This window comes from Oenanthe melanoleuca, unplaced genomic scaffold (genome assembly GCF_029582105.1).
Source record: "Oenanthe melanoleuca isolate GR-GAL-2019-014 unplaced genomic scaffold, OMel1.0 S012, whole genome shotgun sequence".
Lineage (NCBI taxonomy): Eukaryota > Metazoa > Chordata > Aves > Passeriformes > Muscicapidae > Oenanthe > Oenanthe melanoleuca.
Genome location: NW_026612661.1, coordinates 63,367 through 83,542, shown reverse-complemented (window position 1 = coordinate 83,542; position 20,176 = coordinate 63,367). Strand labels below are relative to the sequence as shown.

General features: G+C 48.7%; 1 long non-coding RNA gene and 1 pseudogene across 1 annotated transcript; both read right to left on the bottom strand.

Annotated features, from left to right (window-relative positions):
* Positions 1-6,118: 6,118 nt before the first annotated feature.
* LOC130266303 (E3 ubiquitin-protein ligase NEDD4-like) lies at positions 6,119-12,515 on the bottom strand (annotated as a pseudogene).
* A 62-nt stretch (positions 12,516-12,577) lies between these two features.
* LOC130266309 (uncharacterized) lies at positions 12,578-14,648 on the bottom strand. The gene is made up of 4 exons (XR_008842818.1): positions 14,516-14,648; positions 13,838-13,905; positions 13,515-13,567; positions 12,578-12,725 (listed from the first exon to the last, which is right to left on the bottom strand). It is a non-coding gene; the product is annotated as an uncharacterized LOC130266309 (long non-coding RNA).
* Positions 14,649-20,176: the final 5,528 nt, after the last annotated feature.

The following is a 20,176-nucleotide window of genomic DNA, read 5'->3' as shown; positions in this document are numbered from 1 at the left end:
AGACGTCACTTCCGCTTTTCCTGCTGCCGTCTTTAGTACTGGCAGAGGCCACTTCCGGCCCGGTTGCCATCTTTGTTGTGGTACCAGTAACGCCCCTCACCATCTCAATTTCTAAGTCGCCTGCCTGAATCCGGCAACGACGCCGAAAAGAGCTCCGGCCGACGCTCGAGCGGCGGCAGGCACGGGCGGGGATGCTTGCCTCGGCCGGGCTCCTGCCGCAAGCGGCATCCGCCGCGTGGCGGCAGTCCTACAGGGCAGCGTCCCGGCACGCGCGCAGCACCGCGCTGTGCCCACAGGACGGCAGCGCTGCCAGGGCGCCGGAGCGGCGGCGGCTGCAGTACCGCGCTGTGCCCACAAGGCGGCAGCACTGCGCCGAGCTCAGCCCGGGGCTGCGGCGCTTTGGGGACAGAGAGAGAAGCGAAGGCAAAAAGCAACGAGTCCCATCCCTTCAAAAAATCCTCCTAAAAGAATGCCCCCAAAACACCCCGACCAAAACTAAAAGCATCCCTGTCTCTAAGCAAATAATAGAAAAACCCCGTTAAATAAAAATCTATTAATATTTAATTTATATTCAGATTTACAATCTCTACACATTTTATATTTTCAATTAAGGTTGCATTATAACATATACACAATATTATTTTTATTATTTATTGTACACATATTTATACTGTTAAAATTCGTTTCTATTTTATGCATATATCTTTATATATTATATATGTGCATGTTTCTAATTTTATTTAAAAGCCCCACCTTTACCCAAATACAAACAAAAAACCCCTTTATTTTAAACTATATTTAAATGTTTCTATTTATATTTTTCATTTTTATGTCTGCAATCAATGTATCTATATTATAAATATATTATACCAGAAGTATATATTATTTATATCCTACATTTATATTGATCTATATATTTATGTATTTACTTCCATACATTCATGTATGCACAAATACTTCTACTTTTATGTCTTTATAAACTTATTGTACATTTGTGTATTTATTTTGCTTATATTAATTATAAAAAAACCTGCCTTTACCAAATAAAACAAAAAAAAAAAAAAAACATTTATTTTAAACTATATTATTTGCGTATTTCTAATCTCATATATATAACTTATATTCATACACTATATAAATAATGCAAATATATAGTGTAATATAAAGTTGTTACTTCTATTTGTATATATTTTATATTTATATAAATATATTTTTATTTTTCTATTATTTTTATTTTATATTTAGATTATCTATTAAAAAACCCTTCTCTAACCAAATAAAACATTTATTTAAGCTGTAGTTAGGTATTTTTTATATTTATATTTTCCTGCCTTCTACACCCAGCCCTCCCTGTGAATGTTCTGGCACTCTTGGGTCCCTCTGGGGGACGGCACCCGGCACCGCCCCCCCATTCCCCACTCCCCTGCTCCTTCACCGCAGCGTGGCTCCCTCTCCTCGGGACCTTGGGGTGCCCCAAAGGACACGGGAGCCCCCGAGTCTCCACCCCCTGTCCCCCTCAGCCTTTTTTCCTCACCCTCCAAAGAAGGCACAGAACAACTACAACTGCCTCGGGCAGGAGCACGGCACTTTATTCGAACCCTTCCCACGGTCCATCCCCCCAAAAAGGGACTCTGCTCACGCAAGGAAGTGGGGGACAGCCCCCAGAAGGGCTGAAGTTCCTTCTCAGCCCCGCAGACACAGGCAACAAGGGGCAGAAGAGGAAGCGCCAGCAGAGAGGACACAGCAAGAAAACTAAGATCAAGGCCCAGGATGAAATGGAAAAAAACCCAAAAAACACCTGGGATGGTGAATGGGCCGCACACAGAGAGGGATTAAAAAAGAACAGGGACAGCAAATGGGACACACCCGTGGGAACCACCGGCACGGGGAGCTCCACAGAGCCACACAGAATAAAACAGGAACACGAGCGAGGCACGCAGAAGGACGCAGAACGAAACACGGTGCCAAACACGCAGCAAGGACTGAGGGATACAAAGAGGGAAACAAGAACCCGCAGAGGAATCGACGGCGGCACGTGCCGGGGCGGGCAAACGCGGCCAAGGAGCAGCACAGGGACGGAGACAGAGAGGCACGGCCAGCAGGACAGAGGCTCACCAAGAGAGGGGACGGTCAGGGAGGAGCACTGGGCAGCAGGTGCACACAGGTACAGGCAAAGGGACAGTGACAGGGACAAAGAAACACAGTCACGGTGCAGGACTGAGGGACAAGGAGAGGAAGAAAGGAGAAATAAAGATGCAGGCAGCAAGCGAGACAGAGAGAGAGGCAAAAAGTAGGACAGAACAGGGAGAGGGATTGAGTAAGAGATATTACATAAATATTGAGTATTCATTTCAAAAAAGAAAAAGAAGAACAAGAGAGAGAGAAGCAGTGAAAGGGAATGGGATGTGGAGCACACAGGCCAAGAAAGGAACACAAAAGACACAGCGGACAGAGAGGAGAGAAGGGGTGGAAAATTGAATATAAAGCTGGAAGAGGAACAGCAGCAGACCCAGGACTATTTATTACAGAGTGTGGCTGCTGAACCTGTCAGGAAAGCACCAGCTCCGACAGAACAGGGCACGGGCACGGCTCGGCCTGGGACTCATCGATTCACATCTGTCTCATAAAGGCCGTGATAAAACAGGAGGTGAAAGCTGAATGGTTGAAGTGCTGCAGCTTGGGTCCTGCTCAGCCCTCATCCCAGTCCGTGCTGCCAGTGAACACACTGACGCTCTTCTCAGCTTGTTTTTATACATCCAAATTCCTCTTCCAGTTTCTTCAAGCTAGGGGAAGGGAAGGGAAGGGAAGGAAAAAAAAAAACCCTAGAAAAAAAAAAAAAAAAACAAACACCAAAAACAACCACAAAGAAACCCAAAAGAAAACAAACAAAAAACCCACAAATAACAATCCAAAACAAATCCACAGCACCTTCAGCACCTTTTTGCATAATAAACTTGTACAATTATAACTTTTAAATTCTCTTCTTTGTATCTGAAGTTCCCCATATTCCCTAAAGCAGAGTAACAAACCAGGCATCTGTAAAGAAGCTGTCTGGGTTAAAAGACACTGAGCCTCCTGCCAACAAAACTATTTAGTGTTCACCTCTGCTACATCCAGCTGTAGCTAATTGTATACTTATGGTTATAGTGCCCGCCATAGGAATTTGGAAGGAATTATGCTACTCAGAGCTAATACAAATGATGCACTCTAAAAATGAGTGCAACAGGAAAATGGAATGCTATTAAAATGATCAAATACTTGAACCTCAGGGGGGAAAAAAAAATCTCCGTATTCAAGCTCTTTGTATTTGCATGCACATTTCCATCTAAGAAAAGCATATGCTGGTTACAATAGGCTTCTTCATAGCCTAATAGCAAACATGAAGTTTGCCTAATTCCATTTGAATCAGGGATATAAAAGCAGATCAAGCAAGTGAAAAATGGGAGAGCTATTCCTAGACTGCAGCAGACACCAACAATGAATTATGAGCGGGTTCCAGCCTCAGCCTGGCATGGCTGGGTTTTTCCTTGGACCTACCTCAATTAAACGAGTTTGGAGCTTTTGATGCCTGCAAGTTGGTGTTCTTCTCACTGGGGCAATTGGAAATAATTTCAGTATCATTAGAAAATTTTAGAAAAATCCAGCTAAAAGTTTCACCTCTGTCCCCTCTAAGTTATCCCAGTTTTCCCCAGCTAGGAGCTGCACAGAAGTGAGGCAGGGGAAATGACATCAGGGAACAGCTGTAGAGTTAAAGGCAGAAAGAGAAGACTTATCAGGAAAGGGGAAAGGTTTCAGAAAAGATTTCTGTGGTCTAATTAATGATCATTTCTGATTCGCCAGTGAGAAGAACACAAACTCACAGCCAGTCAGAACTGACAGTCCCCTGCAGTGAGAGCTCAGCGCACATCCACAGAGGCAAGTCCAGCACCTGGAAGGAAAAAAAAAAAAAAAAAAAAAAAAAGAAAAAATAACCAGAAGAAAAAGGTGACAGGGCAGCACAAAGATTGTTCTCTGTGCAGGGCCCAGACTCAGGGCTCGCTGTCAGCTTTGCTAGTTCCCGTGAATTATCCCACAGCCCCCAATTCCCTGCTCAGTTCCTGCTGCCATACCCTCACAGTGCCTCATGGAGGGTGGATATTTCCATGCAGAGCTGCCCCTTGAATGCCAGCTGTGCCAGGAACGGGCAGAGCGTCCAAGGAAGCTCAGCAGCATCGGGACAGGGACAGGCATCTGTTCCAAAGAATTGGCTATTTAAAGCCCTCACCCCCCAGCCCCACCCATGTCCCTGGGGGGCACTTGACAGAGCTGCCTGGAGTCCAGCTGATTTAGCCCCCCTGAGCCGGGGCTCCAGGTGATATTTTCAAGCAGGAGAAGGCAGGGCCGGGGGTGCTCCCGTCCCGTGCCAAGGCAGCTCCCCGTGCCCACGGGAGGACATCTCTCCCTGCAGCAGCTCAGCTCCTTTCAGAGCCTCTGCAAGTTCTTTTCCCTCAGCAAAGGGCGCACATCCCTGCCTCCAGCACACCTCCAGTGGGACCCACCTGGGAAAGCTTTCCATCCCTTCTGCACTTCCAGCTGGCTCCCTGGAAACTCCCACCTTCGTCCAAACAAAACTTCATCCCACCTGAACCTTTGATTTGAAGGCATCTCTGCAGGCTGTCGGTTGGCATTTAATAGCTGTGAGGGAAGACTGCCTTGGCTTTAGTGCTGCTGCTGCTGAACGAGGCCTCAGGCAGGAAGGGAAGGGAAGGCAATTGGGGTGGACAGGACATACCTGGCAGCTGCCTGGGAGCTCTGGGAGGCTGGAACCAGGAATTGCTGTCTGAGCCCCTCTGCACGCAGCCCGCGCCACCATCACCAGGACACGCCAGCTGCTCCCTGGGCTGCTTTTGGGCTGTCAGTGGCCTGTATCCAGGCTGAAGCATCTCCAGGAGCCTGCTCAGAGCAGCCCCTGGCCCGGGAGCCATGGGCATCCCTGCGGACAAAACCCTGGTACTGGGACTGTCCATGCCTCAAAACCCATCCTGCTGACAAAACCCTGGTACTGGGACTGTCCATGCCTCAAAAACCATCGTGTTCAGTAAACCGTGGTACTGGGACTGTCCATGCCCCAAAAACCATCCTGCTGACAAAACCCTGGTACTGGGACTGTCCATGCCCAACCTCTGGGGATGAACGTCATCTTGTTGGCTGGGACCAAGGAAAAAAATCCAGCTGGGGGGAAAAAAACCCAAACTCCTGGCTGGGGACTTTTTATTCTAAATTTAAAAATGAGTTGAGAAAGGTAAAAGGTAAAAACCATATGCACAAGGTTAGAAGCAGTCAGCACACACAGTGGCACAGGCAGACATAAGCAGACAGACACAGACACAGACTCTCCAGACAGACACAGACTCTCCCAGACAGACACACGCTCCCCCTGTCACACTCTGCAGCTGACAGGCTGACTGCAACCCTCACTTGGAATGCTGCATGAAGAGGATGCTTCAACACATCCCCCGGCTGCTGCTCTTCAACACCCAACGGGAGATTCCAGGGAAATCGGCATAATTGGTGACTGCAGAGATGGGAATCCACCTCAGGGACCTGAGAGACAGCAGGAGCTGGTCAGGTAGAGGTTATCCCCACACATTTCCTACCCAAAACCCCACAGAAAAGAGAGGAACAATAAAGTTCTGTAACTATTCTACCCAAGCGGGTGCCAGGGCAGGGCAGCTCCGACCTAAGGGGCACAATAAAGGCCCATACAGTAGAGATGCACACAGTAAAGGTACATGCAACATAAACCAAGACAGCTACATACAGTATAAGCCAAGGTAGGTACGTACACCATGGATGAGGACTGGAGATAACTCTCTGGAGGATTAAGTCTCAAGCCCAAGATAGAACCTATGGAACTAGTGAGGGCACATAAGGAGGGTCTAACACACTCCCTACAGAAGGCCAAGAGAATGGCACGTGAAAAGCAGGCACTACCAAAGCTGAGAAGGAAGATGGATGAGAAGACCTTGTGTACTTCTTTCCGTCTCAGAAAGCAAAAAGGTAAATGTGCTGGAATAAGCACAATGCAGGAAAGTACACGAGTAGAGTCTGGCTACCATGGCTTGGAAGGATGCTGATAAAGCATGCAGATGTGACAAAGGTAACACAGATGGACACAAAGGACAGAACAAGGACACAGATTACACAAGAGACACCAGTTATTTACCCAGAGCTGGAAGGAACTGGAGCAGCCATCAAGTGCAGCATCTCAGAGCCAGAGCTGGAATGAAGAACTTGCCACAGTCAGAGCTGGAGGCTCAGCGAGCTGGACTGGGAAACACCTGCAAGTGAAACAAGCAGAAGGAACAGAAATCATCTGGGCCCTGAGATATCCTGGGCTGTATCCCTTGAGATGGGGAGAGAAAGGGGAAAAAGTAAAGGAGTTCAGGGAGAAGGAAGGAGGGGCAGGGGGGAGAGGAGGGGAGGTTTTGGGAGGCACAAGGGGGGAAAGAAGAGGAATACGCAGTGAAGGAAGGAGGGCTAGAGCGGGGGAGAGGGGCAGAAGCCGAACCCCACAGCTCACCTGGGAGCCCGAACAAGCAGCTCCTCCTCTCACCCCGCTTGGCGTCAGCAAACGGCGGCCGGGTGGTTTCCAGGCGTTAAATCACCTCGGCCCCAGCCCCGGGCCCGCCCCGCTTCATCCCGGCTCCTCCCGGGCTCTGCCTTCTGGGACTGCCCGGTCCCGCCCCTGTCCCGCCCCGTTCATGGGCACGCGGGACGTCCCGGTCACAAACTGCAGCAGCCGGATCCACTTCTCAGCGTCCATCAGCAGCACAGCCTGGGGGCAGAGACACCCTCAGCACTGCAGGAGCCCCTCTGTGCCAGCAGCCTCAGGGCACTGCGAGCTGCCTCTGCTCCATCTGAGCAGGAGCTGCACCTGCCCTCACCTGAGCCAGGAGGGAACAGCTCCGGCCCCAGCACAACCACCCACCCTGAGCAGTTCTCATACAGAAAAATGATTGCAAAAAAGGGCAGGGACTTTCACCTACAGGACCAGCGAGGGCTGGTGCCCAGTCTTACCTTCCAGAACCAGCGGATAACAGGGTGATTTGGGCAGTAACCATTTTTGTAGATGGTGTGTTGTCTCCAGCCGCTGACATCCACGTCACCAAGGCCACACATCAGTAACTGCAGGCAAGCAGAAGGGTGGGATGTGTCCCTGACCTCACAGGGTACAAGGTGCCACTGCCCCTCAGGGCTCTGACCTTCAGGCACTTATGCACACCCAGGGGAGAGTCCGAGCACCCCCAGAGTATCCCAGCTGCTGCAGAAGGGCTGCACACTGCCACAGTGTGACACAACTTCCACGTCTTTGGCTCAGATAGGACTGGCAGAGGGTGGCACTGATCCACTAGGCTGCTTCCAGGCTTTCAGAGGCACACCCCCCACCACCCTCCTGAGTGCAGCTCTTCTCATGTCATGAACAGATTTATTAATTAGGAAGAAACATCTGATTTCCAGCCGTGTCCGCACGTTCCCCCAGGGAGAGAGACAGATGACTGAAAAGCCCAGAACGTGGCACATCTGTCAGAGAGCTGCCAGCTTGGGGCACCAAATTGACTCACCTCCAGCTCATTTTCATCAAAAATTTTAATCAGGTCGATAGGAAGCAGTTCTGTAAATCCCTAAAAAGAAGAGCAAAGTTAAAACTCTCATCCCACATAAATCCTAATTAAAAAAATCAATGACCAAATTACTTCAAGCTCAAATAATTAAACTTGAACGAGAACGACCTTATTCCCATAAGGGAAAGATGATATATTCTTACACAAGATAAAACTGTCAAATCACAAAACATCATGTATTCTATTTGCATTCCCTGCCAAGCTCCCCACTCCCTTTACACAGACACCAGTGGGTAAGAAATCTGTGTTAAAAACAATCCCTGGTTTTGGGAAAGAAAGGAGCTAAAGAGCCTCGCCTCCAGAAAGGCATTCATTTCTTTCTGCACTCTGTTGACAAATCGCCACTGGACGACCAAGCTGCAGAAAGAAACAAAACCCCACCAGAAAAACAAACTCATTAGCAGGTCTCAGCCAAGGGCTCAAAGGTTTCAGCAACCCCAAATGCTTTCAAGTTTGTCATTTACAACTTCAGCAAGTTCAGGTAACTAAGCAGCTTCCACCAGCTACTCCAATTTATTGGCTGGTGACTGATGGAATTTTGAAGAGACAAACCAAAAAGCCCAGTGACTTTGACCAAATTACAGTGGGAATTTTTTCACTCCTGTAGGTACCTACGTGAGCAGACATTTTATTCTTCCAGAGCAATGAGCAATTAAAAATTCCCAGCAAAGTCTGCAAGCTCTGAGGAGAGCTGTCAGGACACAGCACCTCGCCTATAAATAAAGAAATAAACTGCAGCATCAAAGGGACACCTTGCTTTCAGCACCAGCCACCCGCACCACAAACACCTCACAGGTGCAGGCATCAAAAGTAAATTCCAGGCATGGAATTGCTCCAGGTCCAGGCACTGGAAATGAATTCCCAGTTTACACGAATGTAGCAATTGTAACATCTTTCACTTTGGAAAAGGCCCTGATTTAAAATGCCAGCAGGTATTAATGAATTCAGCATTTTACATCCTGGTAGGTAGAAGAACTGAGAAATCTGAAAATGAAACCTAATTTCAGATCTGGCCAGTTTTGGTAGGATTGCTGGCACTGGACTCCTGGCTCTGGTCTGTGACTGGCAGAGGAGGACACTGGGATGAGGGCCAGGCTGGAGAGCACCTTCTGGCTCATCTCGGCTTGAGCCAGGTGTTGGAGAAGGACGTTTCCATGGGGGGAATTTCAGGAGATCAAAGCACGTCATTTAATTTACTCCTTGTTCTTGTACCTGACGGGATATAACCAATGTTAACAGTAAGGTTTTCCCCCAATGATCCCGGATGCTCTTGTGCAGTACAAGCTCCAGGGATTGCAGCAGGGTCAATTCTAACCCAGCTGCTCTTTCTTCCCCCCAGGCACATTCCATCACGGTACTTACTCAATGTATTCCCGCTTGTTTTCATTTGTTACCATGATTTCGGACCCGTTGGGCTTCAGGTCCACTTGATATGTCTGCATTTCAAAAGACCAAAGGCTGTTATTTGAGGACATCTTTCTCCCAGAACCCACTCTCCCTGAGCAGTGTTTCACAAGCAGGATCAGGCAATCATGAGCAAATTGATTTACACTTTTGAACAAACCTCCGCTGACAGAAGGGAAAACTGGCAGAGAGGGGCTGGCTATTTACTGATCATTTTATTACAATTATTATTTATAATAATGAAATTATATATTTATATAAAATAGAACCACAAAATAGGTACTTTATATACACAAAATTATAATAGCTATTATCTGTAATACAAGAAGATAAATCACATACTGGAACTGCCCAAAGCCAACCAGTGTGTTACAAAACCTCTCTATTCTGTGGCTCCTAGTTCTCCATGAAATCCATAACCTTATGGTGCTTCAGGAAAAAGGCAGCACTGGAAAGTGGATCAGAATATTTTTGACAGGACACTGAATGCATGGTTTGAAATGCTGAAGTCAGTTTTTATAAAAGGCCCTACAGTCCCCAGCTCCAGTTCTATCTGGAGCCAGGATCTAGGGCTCAGAAGTAAACAAAGGGAAAATGCAAAAAAAAGGTCATAAAAACCTCTAAGCAAACTAATTTAATTTAATGTCTACAACACTTTCATTTGTAATGGAGAAAGAGCCCCATAGGCTGTGACCCTTTTCAACCTGGCAGCTTCCCCCTGGCGCACCAGCTGTGACAGGCACTACAGAGAGGACCTGGTGTCCTTCTGCTGCTCTCCCCTGACAGCACCTTCAGCTTCAGGAACCAGAGAGTCCCTGAGCATGTCCCAGCTGGACTGTGGGACACCTTCATCCCTCCTCACTGCAAGTATTTCATCACTCAGCTGCATCTCCAGCTTGTCCCAGAGGTGCCACAGCTCCCTGACAGGAGCTGGCAGCCCCGCTCCCAGCTGGGAACACGGCCAGCTGGCTCCCAGCTGCTTTCACCACCACCAGACTGTCAGCACTGAGCTACTTGTTGGCAACCACCAGTCCTAAGATGCAAGTAACCTTTACGTACCTGCCCAAAGTTTTCCTCATCTATGCAAAATCCAGCTCGGTGGGGTCATTTTCCAGGATCCACTTCAGAGAGTTGTAGTATTCACTGTCCTAGGGCAGATCACAGTTAGGCAGTTTGAAAATGGGCAATTAGTGCAGAGCTGTGGAAAGCCAGGGGCCTGTGAGCACTGGCACAGGTTCAATGGGCTCTTACCACTGACTCCATGTCCTTCAGGGTTATGGGCTTCCCCAGCATCATCTTGTAGAAAGGTCTGATGAAGAAGCCTGGGAGAGAGAGGACAGATTACCTGCCCTGCCCCTGCACATTCCAGAAAGGTGGAATGCTTGAGGGCACCACCCCTGGCATTTCCTGTTACCTCCTGACTGTAACAGTCCTGCAGCTGCAACGGCATCAGAGCAGCTCAGCTTTATTTTATTATGGCACAGAAAGTCCAATTTTTCAGTTTCAACAATTATCCACTAACTGCCATACTCCACTGACCACCCTAACATTAATGGCAGAGAGAGACAAAAGCTGGGGAATTAAGCCCAGGGTACTCTATCCCATTTAAAATCACTACTTCCCTCTCCAAGGAGTTGCCTGAAAATCAGGCTAGTGACCTTCCTCTGCTCAGGACTCCTTTGCTTCCTCTGCTGCACCAAGGCTCAGGAAAATCAGCTCAGTGATGTCTGCCAGGTGTGAGATTTCAAAATGCAGCAGAATTTGTCATTAAATCATTCAGCTATAATTTTACATATGAAAATACGCTGCAGTTGACCCCCCTAGTTTGGCTGCAGGCTTGCATGGAAATACTGATAAAAATTCCATGCTTTTCCTCTAGGGACAATGCTCCTGCTGGTTCTGGAGCTTTCCCTTGAGCAGAGAAAGAAAGGCACTGTGACTGAATGAATCCCATTCAAACAGCCCCTGGCAGCCCCAGCCTGTCCCAGAATGGGCTCTCAGGCACTGCAGCCCCTCCCCAGCCCCTGGCAGCCCCAGCCTGTCCCAGAATGGGCTCTCAGGCACTGCAGCCCCTCCCCAGCCCCTGACAGCCCCAGCCTGTCCCAGAATGGGCTCTCAGGCACTGCAGCCCCTCCCCAGCCCCTGGCAGCAGCACTCACCGTCCAGCAGCTTCCCGTGGTACACAGCCAGGCCGGCCACCCCGGCCAATGAAGGTGAAGTACAACAGGTGATCTTCGTTACAGAGACCTGAATTAGGATTCATCTGAAGTGTGTAGTTGTCTCTTTTCTGGGGAAAGAAAAAAAAAACCAGCTCAAGAAGCAAGCCTTTAAATAAGCAGACACTCAGACATGTTCACACATAGCTTGTGCCTAGGGGCATCTCCCTCCAAGGCCTTTCCAGCATGTCCCCCACGCAGCCACGGGAGCTGAAGGGTGGGCACAGCAGCAAACCCAAGCCCTGGCAGCAAGAATGCCCTCTCTGCCTTTACAGCTGGGCAGCCCCAGCCTGAAGCTCTGGAGGCCACTGCAGTGGGGACGAGCAGCTGCATTCTGAGCTCACCCTACAGCAGCACTGCCACTCTGGGCAGAGTCTGGGCAGAGGAAAGCAGCTTTGCTGTGACACTGCCCTCAAAAGCTGCAGCTCTGCTGCCCTGGATATTGCCTGAGCTATGGAAATGTTTCCTGGCTTCTCAAGGACCATTCCAGAGGCTCTCTGAAGAGCAGGAGGAGCAGGGCACTGGGGCTCCCCAGGGCACCCTGGAAAGGGGTGCGACTTCTGCCTAAGCAACCTTCCCTCTTATGCAAAATGTCATGTATAGAGCCCTTGAGAATAGAAATACAACTTACGTTGCTGAGTATTCAAAGAGACCATAGTAAGGGTTAAACATCTCCTTGGACAAGAGAAAAAAAACATTCTCGGGCCACACCTCCATAGTCAAGTCCTTTTTCTCACTCAAATTCAATCCACAGCCTGGCTTTTAATACATCAGGTCTCTTCACAGACATGATTCTTCTGTAGGACTCCTCAAAAATGTTATTGCTGTGTAATTTCATCTCAAATCTGTTGGGTATGTCAGCCTGTGCCAAAGAAGATTAGATCATCCTTGTTAGTCTCAAGAAATAAGCCTTAGGGCAAATTCCTGGCTGCTAACAGCTCAGTGACAGGTCAGACACCTCGTGTTCAGCTCCCCATGTTTTCATTCCCCAGTGCTCTCTCAGTGCACGTGTTGGGAACATGAGGGGAACTGGGCCAGCTCCAAAACAGTGCTGCAGACTTCTGTGGTAAATATTTGATGAAAACGACGAGAAATGTATCAAAGAAAACAGGAGAGCACAGGGAGGGAGGAGCAGCCGTGTCCTGCAGGCTCTACTCACAGGTTTCTTCAGCTTCTTGCGGAAGTAGTCGTACTTGTGCTTGAACTCCCGGGAGTAGGGCACCGACAGAACAGGGCACGGGCACGGCTCGGCCTGGGACTCATCGATTCACATCTGTCTCATAAAGGCCGTGATAAAACAGGAGGTGAAAGCTGAATGGTTGAAGTGCTGCAGCTTGGGTCCTGCTCAGCCCTCATCCCAGCCCGTGCTGCCAGTGAACACACTGATGCTCTTCTCAGCTTGTTTTTATACATCCAAATTCCTTCTTCCAGTTTCTTCAAGCTAGGGAAGGAAGGGAAGGGAAAAAAAAAAAATAAGGGAAGGGAAGGGAAGGGAAGGAAAAAAAAAAAAAACCTAGGAAAAAAAAAAAAAAAAAAACACCAAAAACAACACAAAGAAACCCAAAAGAAAACAAACAAAAAACCCACAAATAACAATCCAAAACAAATCCACAGCACCTTCAGCACCTTTTTGCATAATAAACTTGTACAATTATAACTTTTAAATTCTCTTCTTTGTATCTGAAGTTCCCCATATTCCCTAAAGCAGAGTAACAAACCAGGCATCTGTAAAGAAGCTGTCTGGGTTAAAAGACACTGAGCCTCCTGCCAACAAAACTATTTAGTGTTCACCTCTGCTACATCCAGCTGTAGCTAATTGTATACTTATGGTTATAGTGCCCGCCATAGGAATTTGGAAGGAATTATGCTACTCAGAGCTAATACAAATGATGCACTCTAAAAATGAGTGCAACAGGAAAATGGAATGCTATTAAAATGATCAAATACTTGAACCTCAGGAGGGGGAAAAAAAAAATCTCCGTATTCAAGCTCTTTGTATTTTGCATGCACATTTCCATCTAAGAAAAGCATATGCTGGTTACAATAGGCTTCTTCATAGCCTAATAGCAAACATGAAGTTTGCCTAACTCCATTTGAATCAGGGATATAAAAGCAGATCAAGCAAGTGACAAATGAGACAGCTATTCCTAGACTGCAGCAGACACCAACAATGAATTATGAGCAGGCTCCAGCCTCAGCCTGGCATGGCTGGGTTTTTCCTTGGACCTACCTCAATTAAACGAGTTTTGAGCTTTTGATGCCTGCAAGTTGGTGTTCTTCTCACTGGGGCAATTGGAAATAATTTCAGTATCATTAGAAAATTTTAGAAAAATCCAGCTAAAAGTTTCACCTCTGTCCCCTCTAAGTTATCCCAGTTTTCCCCAGCTAGGAGCTGCACAGAAGTGAGGCAGGGGAAATCACGTCAGGGAACAGCTGTAGAGTTAAAGGCAGAAAGACAAGACTTATCAGGAAAGGGGAAAGGTTTCAGAAAAGATTTCGGTGGTCTAATTAATGATCATTTCTGATTCGCCAGTGAGAAGAACACAAACTCACAGCCAGTCAGAACTGACAGTCCCCTGCAGTGAGAGCTCAGCGCACATCCACAGAGGCAAGTCCAGCACCTGGAAGGAAAAAAAAAAAAAAAAAAAAAAAAAAGAAAAAATAACCAGAAGAAAAAGGTGACAGGGCAGCACAAAGATTGTTCTCTGTGCAGGGCCCAGACTCAGGGCTCGCTGTCAGCTTTGCTAGTTCCCGTGAATTATCCCACAGCCCCCAATTCCCTGCTCAGTTCCTGCTGCCATACCCTCACAGTGCCTCATGGAGGGTGGATATTTCCATGCAGAGCTGCCCCTTGAATGCCAGCTGTGCCAGGAACGGGCAGAGCGTCCAAGGAAGCTCAGCAGCATCGGGACAGGGACAGGCATCTGTTCCAAAGAATTGGCTATTTAAAGCCCTCACCCCCCAGCCCCACCCATGTCCCTGGGGGCACTTGACAGAGCTGCCTGGAGTCCAGCTGATTTAGCCCCCCTGAGCCGGGGCTCCAGGTGATATTTTCAAGCAGGAGAAGGCAGGGCCGGGGGTGCTCCCGTCCCGTGCCAAGGCAGCTCCCCGTGCCCACGGGAGGACATCTCTCCCTGCAGCAGCTCAGCTCCTTTCAGAGCCTCTGCAAGTTCTTTTCCCTCAGCAAAGGGCGCACATCCCTGCCTCCAGCACACCTCCAGTGGGACCCACCTGGGAAAGCTTTCCATCCCTTCTGCACTTCCAGCTGGCTCCCTGGAAACTCCCACCTTCGTCCAAACAAAACTTCATCCCACCTGAACCTTTGATTTGAAGGCATCTCTGCAGGCTGTCGGTTGGCATTTAATAGCTGTGAGGGAAGACTGCCTTGGCTTTAGTGCTGCTGCTGCTGAACGAGGCCTCAGGCAGGAAGGGAAGGGAAGGCAATTGGGGTGGACAGGACATACCTGGCAGCTGCCTGGGAGCTCTGGGAGGCTGGAACCAGGAATTGCTGTCTGAGCCCCTCTGCACGCAGCCCGCGCCACCATCACCAGGACACGCCAGCTGCTCCCTGGGCTGCTTTTGGGCTGTCAGTGGCCTGTATCCAGGCTGAAGCATCTCCAGGAGCCTGCTCAGAGCAGCCCCTGGCCCGGGAGCCATGGGCATCCCTGCGGACAAAACCCTGGTACTGGGACTGTCCATGCCTCAAAACCCATCCTGCTGACAAAACCCTGGTACTGGGACTGTCCATGCCTCAAAAACCATCGTGTTCAGTAAACCGTGGTACTGGGACTGTCCATGCCCCAAAAACCATCCTGCTGACAAAACCCTGGTACTGGGACTGTCCATGCCCAACCTCTGGGGATGAACGTCATCTTGTTGGCTGGGACCAAGGAAAAAAATCCAGCTGGGGGGAAAAAAACCCAAACTCCTGGCTGGGGACTTTTTATTCTAAATTTAAAAATGAGTTGAGAAAGGTAAAAGGTAAAAACCATATGCACAAGGTTAGAAGCAGTCAGCACACACAGTGGCACAGGCAGACATAAGCAGACAGACACAGACACAGACTCTCCAGACAGACACAGACTCTCCCAGACAGACACACGCTCCCCCTGTCACACTCTGCAGCTGACAGGCTGACTGCAACCCTCACTTGGAATGCTGCATGAAGAGGATGCTTCAACACATCCCCCGGCTGCTGCTCTTCAACACCCAACGGGAGATTCCAGGGAAATCGGCATAATTGGTGACTGCAGAGATGGGAATCCACCTCAGGGACCTGAGAGACAGCAGGAGCTGGTCAGGTAGAGGTTATCCCCACACATTTCCTACCCAAAACCCCACAGAAAAGAGAGGAACAATAAAGTTCTGTAACTATTCTACCCAAGCGGGTGCCAGGGCAGGGCAGCTCCGACCTAAGGGGCACAATAAAGGCCCATACAGTAGAGATGCACACAGTAAAGGTACATGCAACATAAACCAAGACAGCTACATACAGTATAAGCCAAGGTAGGTACGTACACCATGGATGAGGACTGGAGATAACTCTCTGGAGGATTAAGTCTCAAGCCCAAGATAGAACCTATGGAACTAGTGAGGGCACATAAGGAGGGTCTAACACACTCCCTACAGAAGGCCAAGAGAATGGCACGTGAAAAGCAGGCACTACCAAAGCTGAGAAGGAAGATGGATGAGAAGACCTTGTGTACTTCTTTCCGTCTCAGAAAGCAAAAAGGTAAATGTGCTGGAATAAGCACAATGCAGGAAAGTACACGAGTAGAGTCTGGCTACCATGGCTTGGAAGGATGCTGATAAAGCATGCAGATGTGACAAAGGTAACACAGATGGACACAAAGGACAGAACAAGGACACAGATTACACAAGAGACACCAGTTATTTACCCAGAGCTGGAAGGAACTGGAGCAGCCATCAAGTGCAGCATCTCAGAGCCAGAGCTGGAATGAAGAACTTGCCACAGTCAGAGCTGGAGGCTCAGCGAGCTGGACTGGGAAACACCTGCAAGTGAAACAAGCAGAAGGAACAGAAATCATCTGGGCCCTGAGATATCCTGGGCTGTATCCCTTGAGATGGGGAGAGAAAGGGGAAAAAGTAAAGGAGTTCAGGGAGAAGGAAGGAGGGGCAGGGGGGAGAGGAGGGGAGGTTTTGGGAGGCACAAGGGGGGAAAGAAGAGGAATACGCAGTGAAGGAAGGAGGGCTAGAGCGGGGGAGAGGGGCAGAAGCCGAACCCCACAGCTCACCTGGGAGCCCGAACAAGCAGCTCCTCCTCTCACCCCGCTTGGCGTCAGCAAACGGCGGCCGGGTGGTTTCCAGGCGTTAAATCACCTCGGCCCCAGCCCCGGGCCCGCCCCGCTTCATCCCGGCTCCTCCCGGGCTCTGCCTTCTGGGACTGCCCGGTCCCGCCCCTGTCCCGCCCCGTTCATGGGCACGCGGGACGTCCCGGTCACAAACTGCAGCAGCCGGATCCACTTCTCAGCGTCCATCAGCAGCACAGCCTGGGGGCAGAGACACCCTCAGCACTGCAGGAGCCCCTCTGTGCCAGCAGCCTCAGGGCACTGCGAGCTGCCTCTGCTCCATCTGAGCAGGAGCTGCACCTGCCCTCACCTGAGCCAGGAGGGAACAGCTCCGGCCCCAGCACAACCACCCACCCTGAGCAGTTCTCATACAGAAAAATGATTGCAAAAAAGGGCAGGGACTTTCACCTACAGGACCAGCGAGGGCTGGTGCCCAGTCTTACCTTCCAGAACCAGCGGATAACAGGGTGATTTGGGCAGTAACCATTTTTGTAGATGGTGTGTTGTCTCCAGCCGCTGACATCCACGTCACCAAGGCCACACATCAGTAACTGCAGGCAAGCAGAAGGGTGGGATGTGTCCCTGACCTCACAGGGTACAAGGTGCCACTGCCCCTCAGGGCTCTGACCTTCAGGCACTTATGCACACCCAGGGGAGAGTCCGAGCACCCCCAGAGTATCCCAGCTGCTGCAGAAGGGCTGCACACTGCCACAGTGTGACACAACTTCCACGTCTTTGGCTCAGATAGGACTGGCAGAGGGTGGCACTGATCCACTAGGCTGCTTCCAGGCTTTCAGAGGCACACCCCCCACCACCCTCCTGAGTGCAGCTCTTCTCATGTCATGAACAGATTTATTAATTAGGAAGAAACATCTGATTTCCAGCCGTGTCCGCACGTTCCCCCAGGGAGAGAGACAGATGACTGAAAAGCCCAGAACGTGGCACATCTGTCAGAGAGCTGCCAGCTTGGGGCACCAAATTGACTCACCTCCAGCTCATTTTCATCAAAAATTTTAATCAGGTCGATAGGAAGCAGTTCTGTAAATCCCTAAAAAGAAGAGCAAAGTTAAAACTCTCATCCCACATAAATCCTAATTAAAAAAATCAATGACCAAATTACTTCAAGCTCAAATAATTAAACTTGAACGAGAACGACCTTATTCCCATAAGGGAAAGATGATATATTCTTACACAAGATAAAACTGTCAAATCACAAAACATCATGTATTCTATTTGCATTCCCTGCCAAGCTCCCCACTCCCTTTACACAGACACCAGTGGGTAAGAAATCTGTGTTAAAAACAATCCCTGGTTTTGGGAAAGAAAGGAGCTAAAGAGCCTCGCCTCCAGAAAGGCATTCATTTCTTTCTGCACTCTGTTGACAAATCGCCACTGGACGACCAAGCTGCAGAAAGAAACAAAACCCCACCAGAAAAACAAACTCATTAGCAGGTCTCAGCCAAGGGCTCAAAGGTTTCAGCAACCCCAAATGCTTTCAAGTTTGTCATTTACAACTTCAGCAAGTTCAGGTAACTAAGCAGCTTCCACCAGCTACTCCAATTTATTGGCTGGTGACTGATGGAATTTTGAAGAGACAAACCAAAAAGCCCAGTGACTTTGACCAAATTACAGTGGGAATTTTTTCACTCCTGTAGGTACCTACGTGAGCAGACATTTTATTCTTCCAGAGCAATGAGCAATTAAAAATTCCCAGCAAAGTCTGCAAGCTCTGAGGAGAGCTGTCAGGACACAGCACCTCGCCTATAAATAAAGAAATAAACTGCAGCATCAAAGGGACACCTTGCTTTCAGCACCAGCCACCCGCACCACAAACACCTCACAGGTGCAGGCATCAAAAGTCAATTCCAGGCATGGAATTGCTCCAGGTCCAGGCACTGGAAATGAATTCCCAGTTTACACGAATGTAGCAATTGTAACATCTTTCACTTTGGAAAAGGCCCTGATTTAAAATGCCAGCAGGTATTAATGAATTCAGCATTTTACATCCTGGTAGGTAGAAGAACTGAGAAATCTGAAAATGAAACCTAATTTCAGATCTGGCCAGTTTTGGTAGGATTGCTGGCACTGGACTCCTGGCTCTGGTCTGTGACTGGCAGAGGAGGACACTGGGATGAGGGCCAGGCTGGAGAGCACCTTCTGGCTCATCTCGGCTTGAGCCAGGTGTTGGAGAAGGACGTTTCCATGGGGGGAATTTCAGGAGATCAAAGCACGTCATTTAATTTACTCCTTGTTCTTGTACCTGACGGGATATAACCAATGTTAACAGTAAGGTTTTCCCCCAATGATCCCGGATGCTCTTGTGCAGTACAAGCTCCAGGGATTGCAGCAGGGTCAATTCTAACCCAGCTGCTCTTTCTTCCCCCAGGCACATTCCATCACGGTACTTACTCAATGTATTCCCGCTTGTTTTCATTTGTTACCATGATTTCGGACCCGTTGGGCTTCAGGTCCACTTGATATGTCTGCATTTCAAAAGACCAAAGGCTGTTATTTGAGGACATCTTTCTCCCAGAACCCACTCTCCCTGAGCAGTGTTTCACAAGCAGGATCAGGCAATCATGAGCAAATTGATTTACACTTTTGAACAAACCTCCGCTGACAGAAGGGAAAACTGGCAGAGAGGGGCTGGCTATTTACTGATCATTTTATTACAATTATTATTTATAATAATGAAATTATATATTTATATAAAATAGAACCACAAAATAGGTACTTTATATACACAAAATTATAATAGCTATTATCTGTAATACAAGAAGATAAATCACATACTGGAACTGCCCAAAGCCAACCAGTGTGTTACAAAACCTCTCTATTCTGTGGCTCCTAGTTCTCCATGAAATCCATAACCTTATGGTGCTTCAGGAAAAAGGCAGCACTGGAAAGTGGATCAGAATATTTTTGACAGGACACTGAATGCATGGTTTGAAATGCTGAAGTCAGTTTTTATAAAAGGCCCTACAGTCCCCAGCTCCAGTTCTATCTGGAGCCAGGATCTAGGGCTCAGAAGTAAACAAAGGGAAAATGCATAAAAAAAAAGGTCATAAAAACCTCTAAGCAAACTAATTTAATTTAATGTCTACAACACTTTCATTTGTAATGGAGAAAGAGCCCCATAGGCTGTGACCCTTTTCAACCTGGCAGCTTCCCCCTGGCGCACCAGCTGTGACAGGCACTACAGAGAGGACCTGGTGTCCTTCTGCTGCTCTCCCCTGACAGCACCTTCAGCTTCAGGAACCAGAGAGTCCCTGAGCATGTCCCAGCTGGACTGTGGGACACCTTCATCCCTCCTCACTGCAAGTATTTCACTCAGCTGCATCTCCAGCTTGTCCCAGAGGTGCCACAGCTCCCTGACAGGAGCTGGCAGCCCCGCTCCCAGCTGGGAACACGGCCAGCTGAGCTCCCAGCTGCTTTCACCACCACCAGACTGTCAGCACTGAGCTACTTGTTGGCAACCACCAGTCCTAAGATGCAAGTAACCTTTACGTACCTGCCCAAAGTTTTCCTCATCTATGCAAAATCCAGCTCGGTGGGGTCATTTTCCAGGATCCACTTCAGAGAG